This window comes from Phyllobates terribilis, unplaced genomic scaffold, assembly GCF_046119375.1.
Source record: "Phyllobates terribilis strain yellow unplaced genomic scaffold, ASM4611937v1 Scaffold_65__1_contigs__length_7625178, whole genome shotgun sequence".
Taxonomy (NCBI): Eukaryota; Metazoa; Chordata; class Amphibia; order Anura; family Dendrobatidae; genus Phyllobates; species Phyllobates terribilis.
In genome coordinates this window covers 2,924,641-2,936,744 of record NW_027362825.1, presented here as the reverse complement: position 1 = coordinate 2,936,744, position 12,104 = coordinate 2,924,641, and the positions used below count along the sequence as shown (strand labels likewise).

Genomic DNA, 12,104 nt, shown 5'->3' with positions numbered 1-12,104 from the left:
TTCAATTAATAATAATTTTTCGCTGCATCTAGCCCTGAAAATAATTTTTCTTCCCAATAGTGGTAGCAATAGAAATATGGGGCACGCTCCTGGCTTACAAAAATATACGCTTCATAACAAAAAACACCAGCTTAGCGCACTGCATTAATAAGATGGCATCATCGTCTCTCCCAGTGCTAGGCCTACTACCCAGGCTAGCATTCCTGTGCCTAAAACACAATTTATGGGTCCGCGCTAGCCACTATGCTGAGGGGTCTAAAGCTGCTGCTAACGCTTTATAACAATTCAATTGGCAGATTTTCACAGAGCTCTTCCACAATGCCCACCCATCGGGACAACAGTTGCCCACCTTCCCTATGGGATCTAGTGGCGAATAGTTGATGCCATTAATCAGAGCGTCAGTTGACCCGTCGACGTGGCAAGCATACGGTAAGGCATGGGAAGAGTGGACATGACTAGTAGCAGGCAGACGGGTTGACCAATGTGAACAAGCCAGATCACAAGTCACCATAGAATTTCTCCACCAGCTAATGATGAGGGGCATATCAGGGGCGTCAGCGCAGCGGTGTCTGACCGGAGTAGCATTTCACTTCCAACTACTGAATTGGGGAGATGTGACAAAGATTCATCATCAGACAATCCATAAAAGGGTGGAAAAGGGGTCAGCCAAGTCAGGAGTGTAGACGTCCCGTCCCGTGTCACTAAAACTGATTTCTCACATCATATCCCTAACACCATTAACATGACACTCACAATTTGAAGCAACACTACTGTCTACTGCATTTGTGATCGCCTTCTTCGGGGCGCTATGCATAAGCGAATTAGTCCCTCAATCCAAAATTAGCACCAATGGAGGCTTATTACACCAGGACGTAGTCATAGGCAATAATGCAATACGTCTACGCATACACAAATCGAAAATGGTTCCAGCGGGCAGGGGCACTTGGGTACTTCTACAACCCACAAACGGTACACTGAGTCGGGTAACAATAGTAAAACCATATCTAACCATCAGATCACAAAGTAATTTGTTCCTATCACACATTGATGGGACGCCATTATCAAGATACCAGTTCCAAGCTATATTTAATAAATGCATAACATCGGCAGGGAACCACCCCAAAGATTACGGGACACACTCATTCCGCATAGGCGCGGCCACAGAAGCAGCAAGAGCAGGACTGTCAGAAACGGAAGTTCAGAGGATAGAGAGATGGTGATCCATGTGTTTGGCAAGATACATAAGACCAGACTTGTTATCCTAACGTGGTTTGTTTCTTTTACAGGTGACGCTAAGCCAACAGTGTGGGTGATAGGCCACTCGTATATATACTGGGCAGATTAAAGGGCGAAAGTCCGCCCAGGCGGGAGGAAATTAGAGTTTCATAACACATATTTCAACTGGAGAGGTATTAAAGGCCTGCTATGGCCATAGGTACTAATGGAGGTAATCAAGGTAGGGAGAGAGGCAAGATGTCTGGTCATCCTAGTTATACAGGCCGGGGGAAACAACCTAGGTCATCACAAGAGCGCATAACTAATGGCAATAATGAAACTAGACACTGAGCGCTTCAGAGAATTTTTCACAAAACTAGCTATAGTATGGTCAGAGATTGTGCCGATAGCGGTATGGCAAGGTGCGCGAGACATCATGGCCATCGAACGGACAAGGCGGGTAATAAATATTCGGATGGCAAAATTTAGAAGAGACAGAGGCGGTGTAGTGGTACGACACCGACAACTGGAAGGAGATAAAGCAGGCCTCATACGGCCCGACGGTGTTCACTTAATGGATATTGGACTGAACATATTCCTGTCAGGACTCCAGGACGGAGTGGAACAAGCGTTAAGAGTGATGGGTGGGGGTCAGAGTCCTGCATACGAGTACGCAGGATCCTCCGTGGCCTGGAAATAGAAAGGACATGTTGGAGAGTTACACTTGTTGGCCAAGTTGCCGGAGTGGAGACCCAGGGCATGCTGCAACAAGCTGAATTATTTTAGAAATAAAATGTCTTTCTAATGGAATGAGTATAAAGAGTTAATAAAGCTGTGACCGATCCTCACCCATCCAGTTGTAAGAGTTACATTATTGTATTGTCAAGGAAAGGGGGGCGGTAGGGGGGCTGAGCGTCTGGGTTTGGTTGGGGGTCCCCACAGTCTGCCTAGGCTAGATGCATTTAAAAATTCTTATTAGATACACAGGCGGTGCAGCTTGCTTCGCAGCTGGGCTACTACGCCCAAAGTATTGCCTAGGCTAGATGCAGTTAAAAATTCTACGCTGACTAGCAGACACTGAAGATTTGGAGCAGACCTCTGAGTAAACAGCTCTTCAGACTCAATCATCTGTGTTACCCCAAGCCATAGTGTATGTAGTTTCTTACAGGTAAAAGGGGGGGGGGAGCGACCCAACCCACCTGGAATTGACGATGCCAACGTCACGTAAGACACAGCAAGGGGACTCCAAAAAGAGTTTCCATTTTTTCCCAAAATTGTGGCACAGACACCACTTAACCCTAGAACGCATACCTGGGGCCTCGCAGTCCCGCCCTGTTAATTGTTTTCTATTTTCTGCAAGATTACTTTAGTTAGAATTTTGAAACTCTAGGTATTCTTCATGTATATAGTTGTTTGTCATTTTAGTTTGAGTTATTCAATGTTATTTGCACACGGGCCTAAAAGGCCCCAGGTATATGAAAGTGTAGATTTTTATGGTCATGCGTTCTAGGGTTAAGTGGCATCAATTGCCCCACAGTTGCTTAAAACGGTTGGTGAGGTGATATTACCAAATCCTCAAGCTTTTAGCCTCCCAAGGATAACACAGGATTAGAAAAGTCCTTGCGAATCCATGATTTGTTCATCTTTATGAACGTGAGTCTGTCTACATTCTCAGTGGACAGCCGCGTGCGCTTATCTGTCAGCACACCATCAGCAGCGCTGAACACACGTTCAGAGAGAACACTGGCTGCAGGGCATGACAAGATCTCCAAGGCGTGAGTGGCGAGCTCCGGCCATTTTTCCAGATTGGAATACCAAAATGAGCAAGGGTCCAGTGACACAGTCATGGCTTCGATGTTCACTTGGAGATACTCCTGCACCATCCTCTCTAGGCATTGACTATGTGTCAGACTTCTTGTCTCCTGTGGCCTTGCAAAGGATGGTCTAAAAAAGTGGTGAAACGATTTCACAAAATTGCTGTTACCAGCAGATACTGTGTTACTGTTACGGTTTGAGTGATGAAGACTCGACAGTCCCGCGGTTGGCAAGTTAGAACTGTGAGATTCACTTCGTGCACCACTGGTGTTTTGTGGAAAAGCACATGTAAGATTCTGCAACAGCGTCTGCAGATACTCCTGCATGCGTCAATCCCTTTTTATGGCAGGAACTATTTCGGCAAATTTACTTTTGTACCGGGGATCTAAGAGTGTGGCAACCCAGTAGTCGAGATTACTTCGAATTCTGCAATCTGAGGGTCATGTTGCAGGTAGTGCAGCAAGAAGGCACTCATGTGTCTTGCGCATCCAGGAGGACCAAGTCCTTGTTGTGTTGGTAGCGAGGTAAGAATCATACTTCTTTCCTCTGCCCTCTCCCCCCAACCTCTCACAACAGAAATGTGATCAAGGTCTCCCTCATCTGATGAGTCTTCCATGCCCATCGCCAGTTCATCCTCCACTTCTTCCTCGGCTCCTGCACCTTCCTCAACAGTTTGGCTGCTACCATGCGCCCTGTTTAATCCCTCTCCCCCACCCTCCCATGCCTGCCTCCTTGGTGCTGCCAACCGTCTGGACCTTGGAGATGTTATCCCTTCCGCATACGACTCCTCCTCTACTTCCTCCACCTCCTCTTGTCCGACCACCTGACTCTGAATTCTGTTTAATGTGTGCTCCAGCATGTAAATCACCGGAATAGTTATGCTGATAATGGCATCGTCGTCAGCACTAAACATCTTCGTCGCCATTTCAAAACTGTGCAGAAAGGTGTGTGGCGACCCTGAGGGTGCAGTCACCACAGAGTTACTGCATCTCACCCAGAGGTGTGGTATTTCACCCTCAGGTAAGGAAGGCGTATGGCTCGGGACCCTAACACCTGCATCCAACACATACCCGCAGTGGGGTTAGGGCGAGATTGCTCCTAAGGGAGATCACAGTCCCAGGTCCCTAGCTGGTGGGAGGATCCTATGTAGTGGGTGCTTAGGGGAGCAGCTTAGGGGAGCACATGACAGGGAGAGTATAAATAGGAAGCCATCTTAGAAAGAGCAAGCCAGTCAGAGGAGGAAAAGTGACAGGAGCAGAGGCTCGGCATGAGTTCTGCTCCGGAGGCGGGCCTAGCCTGGGAGGCCCAGGACTGAAGGAGAGAAGAGAGGAGTGGGAGCAGGAAGGCTCCAGGAACCGAAGGGACCCTAGGGCTACGGGCCATGCAGAAGGCCACCTGTACTCCCGCTGCTACCAGGAGGTAGAGGGGTCAGGCCAGATAAGGGGAACCGGTCCCTCAACTAGAGGAGAAACAGCAAGGCTCAACTAGAAACCAGAGGCTGCAGCATTTCATGTACTGCAGGCAAAAGACCACACCAGTCTCACTAAGAAGGTTGCCACATAGGACCCAGGGGACGGAACACAAGTCGCCCGCCAAGGCCCGAGGATACCGGATAGAAGTGTCACTGGGTGTGAGGTGCAGGGAGAAGGCCAGAGAAAGGACACACAGAAGGGGGTCCTGCTAAGTACTCCGGAGCTATCTGGGGGTGGACTGAGCCCCTCACTGAGTACGCACAGCACGACGGGTGAGATAGCTCTGGTACCTGTAATCTGGACTGCAACAACTGTGAGTAAAGATCTTGGGACTGCATCACATGGACTCTGTGTTCATTACTGACTCCCTGCACTACAACCACCATCATCCACCCACACTGCCCTGAAGCTACACTCTTCCTGTGGTGAGTAATAATACCATTGCAGCAAAACCACCAGCTTCAGAGGACTGTTCCGCAGCGGCGGCCCCTTTGGCCGCACTCCACAGGTGGCGTAGTCGGACATTATAAAATCCATATATACAAATTACCGTTGGATTGACCGCCCTGGGTCACGGACTGGGTCACCGCCACAGTGACTACAACCCCCAGCGTCTACCGGCCCGGCTCCGGGTACCCCATGGCCCAGGGGGCGCGTCAACTTCATAGGTCCCTGATCTGAGACCACTCCTGCTGTGTGATTTGCCCCACCTCTGGATCTCGTTGGCCCAGGCTATACGTCAGAAACTATTGCACCAGGGCTTGTCGGTGCTGCCACAGTCGCTGCAACATGTGCAGAGTTGAATTCCACCATGTCGGCACATCGCATTTCAGCCGGTGAACTGGCAGGCCCAACGACTTCTGTAGAGATGTAAGTCATTGAGCTGCGGGATGCGAACGGCGGAAGTGAGCACACAGCGACCGAGCCCTCTGCAGAAGGCCATCTATTCCGGGATAGTTGGCTAAAGATTTATGGACAACCAGGTTCAACACGTGAGCCATACAAGGCACGTGTGTAACATTGCCCCGGCGAAGGGCCGCACCCAGGTTTGCAGCATTGTCGCACACGGCCTTCCCTGGTTTCAGGTCCAGTGGAGACAACCATTCATGAAACTGGGTCTCCAGAGCTGACCACAAGTCCTCAGCTGTGTGACTCACATTTCCCAGACATTTCAAAGTAAACACTGATGCCATTGAGGCCTGCTGCCAGCATAGTAAGGAGGTGCGCAGTTAGAAAGCAGGTGGCATTACCAGACAGGCTTTGGGTGCAGGTGGAGGACCGAGAGGAGGTTGAGGAGGCAGAAGCAGTGGAGGAACTTCTAGATAAAGAGGATTGACGTACAACTCGCGGGGACGGCAAGACTTGGACAGCAGCCCCTTGTCCTGCTGTCACCATAGTTACCCAGTGCACTGTCAGCGACATGTAACGCCCCTGTCCATGCCTACTCGTCCAAGTGTCTGTGGTGAAATGCACCCTGTCACACACAGAGTTTCTCAAAGAAGCGTTGATGTTGTGTGCGACATGCTGGTGGAGCGCAGGCACACCTTTCTTTGAGAAGTAGTGCCGACTGGGCATCTGGTACTGGGGCACTGCGACGGACATAAGGTCTCAAAAATCCACTGTGTCCTCCAGGCGGAAAGGCAGCATTTCTGTAGCCAACAGCTTGCAGATGGTGAAATTCAACCTCTTTGCTTTCTCATGGCTAGGAGGAAATGGTCTTTTACTTGTCCACATCTGAGGGACCGAGGGCTGGCTGTTGTGCTTTGACGGGGTTGAGTAGGGTGTCCCTGGCAAACTGCCGGTCTGTGAGGAAGATGCAGGCGGACATGTTAGGTTGCCTTGATCCAAAGGTGGTGCTCTCGATGTCAGAGAGCTCTCAACACCAGCAGGTGTTTCCACTTCCCAATGAACTGACGACCTGCCAATCACACTGGCTGTTGCAGGTAAAGAGGTGGCAGGTCTGCGTCCAAAAACATGTGTGACTGCTGTCCCCCCAGTCACAGAGGATGAAGAGGCCGCGGATGCAAAAGATGGGGCAGACGGTGGTTGGCCCAGCCTGCTAGGCCGCATTGTAGCACAGTGAGCTTCCCACTGCAACTTATGCTTCATATCCATGTGACGGTACATGCATGAAGTACTCAAACTATGGATTTTTTGGCCTCTACTTAGCTTTTGGTGACAAATATTACAGATAACACGAGTTGGGTCATCCTTATCGATCTGAATAAATGCCCAGGCTATGCAAGGCTTAGAGCCCATGCGACCTGAAGAGCCACTACGACTTGTGGTCAGAGGCGGAGTTGTGGTTGAGGATGCAGTTGTTGACGTGCTTCCAGTACTCCGTCTCTGTCCAGGAAGGCGCAACCTAAGCTCGTCGTCAATAGCATCTGTGACGCCTCGCTGCGCTTGGTATCACAGATCCTAGAAGAGTGTATTGATGGAATCCTCCACAAGAGGCCCCCATAAACATTCACACATCTCCACCTTCCACCTCAGACCAGCAAAGGGAGCCTGTTAGGGATATAAATAGGGAAGGTGGAGCTAGGCAGTTCAGTGCCTCTGAAGAGTTCCTGCAGTAGAGAAGCCTAAGAGAGGTCAGTCTGCAGTGGATCTCAGTCTAGTCTAGAGAACTCAGTTAATAGTTCAGCAGTGGAGCACGAGGCTCCTGCTAGCTAGATTCAGGGAGCCCAGATAGAGCTTAAGGTGTGTCGGCGTCATAAGATCGGTGAAGCGCGGCAAGCTGCCGTTAGTGTGTATAGCCTATTGAGGGCCCGAGTAGGCCGAAGGCGAGTGGCGAGTTAGTACATAAGGGGCAGAGGAGCTTAACCAGCTCACCCCGAAGCATTTACCGGACACCGGATCCGAGCTTACCGGGATCTCTATGACCCAGCAAGGCATAACCGGAATCCCTGGAGAACTACAAGTCCCAGGATCGCTAAGGTGCTGATACGTAACAGAGCCAGGAGACGCTTAGGCCCCGCATACTGTGAGCGTGAACTTCAAGAGAAGGCCCTACCACAAGGTCAGCCAGCGCAGGACAGAGAAAAAGTTAGGCCTAGCTCCAGGCAGGTCAGAAACTTACTGCGCAGAGGCAAGAAACAGGAGGCCCTACTCCCGCTCATTGGGGAGGATCCTGATATGCATCCTTCACCCTACAGTGCTCCAGGATGTGCCTGAATTTCCTCCAGTAAAAGGTACTGAAGTGACTACCGTGTCCGTTTCCGTTCTTGCTCTGACCCAGCTGGGTCTCGCCTGTCCTGCATTCCCCCTGCATACGCTGCCCTGAGACCTAGCTCCACCTGTGGGGAGCTATACCATCGAGCTGCCTTATCACGGGCCTCAGTGGACTGCTGCAGCGCTGATGCTTCTCACCACATACCACAGGTGGTGTCACAAACTCTTATAAAATTAACAATTATCCACCCTTTTAAAGAGTGACCCCAGGGTACGGGCCAGGGAACCGACCACCGCGACATCCCAAAGGCCAGGCAAAGGCCCGGGTGACCTCATCGACTGGCTGACTGTGGGTTGACAGTAAGTGGCATCTCCAACCTTGTCATCATCACCCTGTGTGTTATCACACCCGTCGTCCTCAAAGCCAACCTCTTCCTGCCCTGACCGAAAAGTCAAGTTGTCGCTCCAATCAGGTATTTGAGTCTCATCATCGTCTTCATCATTGTCTCCACCAACAGGAGTTACAGTTTGGGAACGAGGGTCTACATTATGCTCAGAACCTTCTTCATCTGGTCCTGGATCCGACTTATAAAGATTCTGGGCATCAGTGCAGATCATTTCCTCGTCTGGATTAACAGAAGCTCTGGAGCAGACCTCCGTTTCCCAGGCTATAGTATGAGAAAACAGCTGTGCAGACTCAACCATCTGTGTTACCCCATACTCAGACGGGCAGCTGGAGACTTGGGAGCTGTGAGGAAGCAAGTGCGATTGGGGTGACACCTCTGAGGACTGGAGTATTTGTGATGTTGAAGTTGAGGTGGAGGAGAGCCCACTTGAAGGAGAACTTGATATCCGCTGAAGCACCTGCTGTTTTTGTGCCTCATCTGGAATTTGTAGCGATGGGCGTGTCCGTAACAAAGGGATCGTATCACATTGTCCACGAAAAGAAGTCGACAAGTTAGTTTGGCTGGAAGATGGTCTTTCTTCTGTAGATGTTACTCCCCCCCCACCGCGGGGGGCTCGACCCACCAGCGGACAGGCACCAGTATTAGGAGAGGGGGGCTGGCCGTCAGGGTCCACCGCGGCTCTGGCACAAACCCGGCGACACGGAGGTGGCACGGGCAGGAACGGACTGGCCGTGTCGGCTTCTCACTTTTTGGATTTTAGAAGGGCATGACATGCCTATATCTGTGTCTCCCCCTCCTTTTACTCCTCCACCTCTTTTATTTTCGCATGACTATATGTACTTGTCACTTTTCCATGTGTTAGTTATGTCTTCTGAGCAGTTTGTCAGCTTTTGGACACCTTTGAAGGTGTTTTCTATGTGTTTCTATGTGTTTTTGTTTGCCTGCCATTGGTTTTAATGGTGTTCGAAGGTGTTCGACGAACAGTTCGACGAACAGTTCGGCGAACACACGGGTGTTCGACGAACCGAACCGAACTCGAACACTACGGGGGTGGCTCAACACTAGATAGGAGATGCAAATTTAGAGAAAATATTCTACTGATTGTTAATGTTGAAAGTGAAAACATTTGTCCCAAAATGTGGTGAAACTTTGATGTCAGTATCACATGCGCATTTCAGACTTGTTAAACTATGTTCATCTGCTCTTTTAGCTTTTGTTTATTAAGTATATTTATAGTCTATTGATGCCTGAGGTAAAAAAATCTGAAATTAGACTTACTGGTAATTCGGTTTCTAGGAATCTTCCACGACAGCACCTTAGGAGGTTCACTCTCTGCCCTAATAGGGACAGAGAACACATAGAGATGAAATAGTCCCTCCCATTTTCCTATCCACAGTATTTTTCTGATGCCAAAGCAACAACTAACATACGCACAAAGAAACTATTTGATGTTCCCAGAAGTCTTTTGAAAGCACAAATTCAGGACATTTAAGATTTGCCTCAAGGACCCCCAGGAATACTGCCAAAGTGCCAACGTTGAGAATTGGTTTTGCTAAGCCCCATCACTTTTAGTTTTCAATTTGAGATTGCCACCAATAGAGCGGACCCCCAACTAATCAGTAACAGGAGTGAAGCTGTACAATTTCTTGAAAGAAAATGCTAATGTCAGAAATGGGATTCGAACCCACACCTCCAGGAGAGACTGCGACCTGAACGCAGCGCCTTAGACCGCTCAGCCATCCTGACTTCTTTTGGCTTTTGTAATTTAACTATTTCTAAGCTAAGCAGTAGAAAGATGAGCATTACTTGTGATGAAAGGAAATATACCATGATTTCTTTTATTTTAATATTGATTTGTAACCTATTAGTTACAGCCAATTTTGAGCTTTATGACCAAGCACCGTTTTTTAAATCTGACATGTATCAATTTATGTGGCAATAACACTGGAATGCTTAACATATCCCCGTAATTCTGATAGTGTTATTTTGTAACACATTGTACTTTATATTAATTTTAAATTTAGATCAATATATATTTAGTTTTTCTTGTGAAAATATCTAAAGTTGCACAATTTCATTGAAATGTGGTGATGCCCCATATGTCTTCAGAAACTACTGTTTGGTCACACAGCAGGGCTTTGAAAGTAAGAGCGCTATTTGGGTTTTGAGAATGCAGATTTTGCAAGAATATTTTGAGGGTGACATTTGCGGAGTTCCAAAAGTATCAAAACAGCAGAAACCCCTCCAAAGTGATCCCATTTTATAAATTACTCCTCACAATGAATTCATCAACACCAGCAATTACTATTATTGTCCAACAGGTGTTTTCACTCTGCAACATCAAGAATTGCAAATAAGCCAGTTTAGTGCCAAGCTTGCGCTTATGGAGACAAGCACCCCATACATTTTAAGTGGGCTCTCCTCGCTGGAGAAATGCCAAATCTGTGGATTCTTTGTCTTACCATTAACGTAGAAACCCCTATTTTTAGAATGAAAGATGACGGTCCTGAGTTGGGGCTTGTGTTTTTTGCCTTCCTGGCTTTTTCCCCAAACAGCTTTGTTCCTGGCATATTTTTGAAGCATATTTGTCTCAGTAATGCCACAGCGATTCATAGTCAAACATAAATGGCTGAAATCATTCAGCTAGTGTCTGATACATGCTGCCTGTATTAGCTATCAGGTTTCCTTTAAATCCTCATACAGCTAAGTCAAACTAAAATAAAACAAAGTGATGACGCCCAGAATGAAGGAAAAATTACAAAAAATATTATTTTCCTCAAAAGTTAAAAGTGCTCAGTTCTCAAGTTTCTATCAATTTATTTCCTGTAGATAGTTATAATGATTAGGATTTTTACATTCTCTGTAAACAGTCAGTCCATATGCTTTGTTTATTTTCTGCTTAAAATTTAATGGGTGAAGAAAAAAACTTTTGCCGAAACCTGGGATTGAACCAGGGACTTTTAGATCTTCAGTCTAACGCTCTCCCAACTGAGCTATTTCAGCAGGACACATTTAGATTCAGGAATGTTCAACACACTGTAGATGTCACAACTGGATGTATTTATTTTTACTTTGACTTGCTTTTGCAAGATTATCTATATTTGAAAGTCCCGCTATTTTGTGTACATATTTAAGAACTTACATTAATTCTTTGTGAATGAATAGAAAAAACAGCAATTCTGCATTTTTTTTACATTTTCAAATTTACTCAATTCGCCAGGGTAATTCTGACTGTGTCTCTGTAGGACAGGTGATGATTGAGCATAAAATAAAGTTTGTAAGCATAATGTTGCATCAAGCTTTATTTTTTTCTTAGGTGCAAACAATTGGAGTGAAGAAAGGAGATGCAAATTTAGAGAAAATATTCTACTGATTGTTAATGTTGAAAGTGAAAACATTTGTCCCAAAATGTGGTGAAACTTGGATGTCAGTATCACATGCGCATTTCAGACTTGTTAAACTATGTTCATCTGCTCTGTTAGCTTTTGTTTATTAAGTATATATATAGTCTATTGATGCCTTGAGGTAAAAAAATCTGAAATTAGACTTACTGGTAATTCGGTTTCTAGGAATCTTCCACGACAGCACCTTAGGAGGTTCACTCTCTGCCCTAATAGGGACAGAGAACACATAGAGATGAAATAGTCCCTCCCATTTTCCTATCCACAGTATTTTTCCGATGCCAAAGCAACAACTAACATATGCACAAAGAAACTATTTGATGTTCCCAGAAGTCTTTTGTGAAAGCACAAATTCAGGACATTTAAGATTTGCCTCAAGAACCCCAAGGAATACTGCCAAAGTGCCAACGTTGAGAATTGGTTTTGCTAAGCCCCATCACTTTTAGTTTTCGATTTGAGATTGCCACCAATAGAGCGGACCCCCAACTAATCAGTAACAGGAGTGAAGCTGTACAATTTCTTGAAATAAAATTCTAATGTCAGAAGTGGGATTCGAACCCACGCCTCCAGGAGAGACTGCAACCTGAACGCAGCGCCTTAGACCGCTCGGCCATCCTGAC

General features: G+C 47.2%; 3 non-coding genes across 3 annotated transcripts; all 3 read right to left on the bottom strand.

The window, feature by feature from the left end:
• Positions 1-9,746: 9,746 nt before the first annotated feature.
• Positions 9,747-9,829, bottom strand: TRNAL-CAG (transfer RNA leucine (anticodon CAG)). The gene has a single exon. It is a non-coding gene; the product is annotated as a tRNA-Leu (tRNA).
• A 1,184-nt stretch (positions 9,830-11,013) lies between these two features.
• Positions 11,014-11,086, bottom strand: TRNAF-GAA (transfer RNA phenylalanine (anticodon GAA)). Its single transcript has one exon. It is a non-coding gene; the product is annotated as a tRNA-Phe (tRNA).
• A 935-nt stretch (positions 11,087-12,021) lies between these two features.
• Positions 12,022-12,104, bottom strand: TRNAL-CAG (transfer RNA leucine (anticodon CAG)). Its single transcript has one exon. It is a non-coding gene; the product is annotated as a tRNA-Leu (tRNA).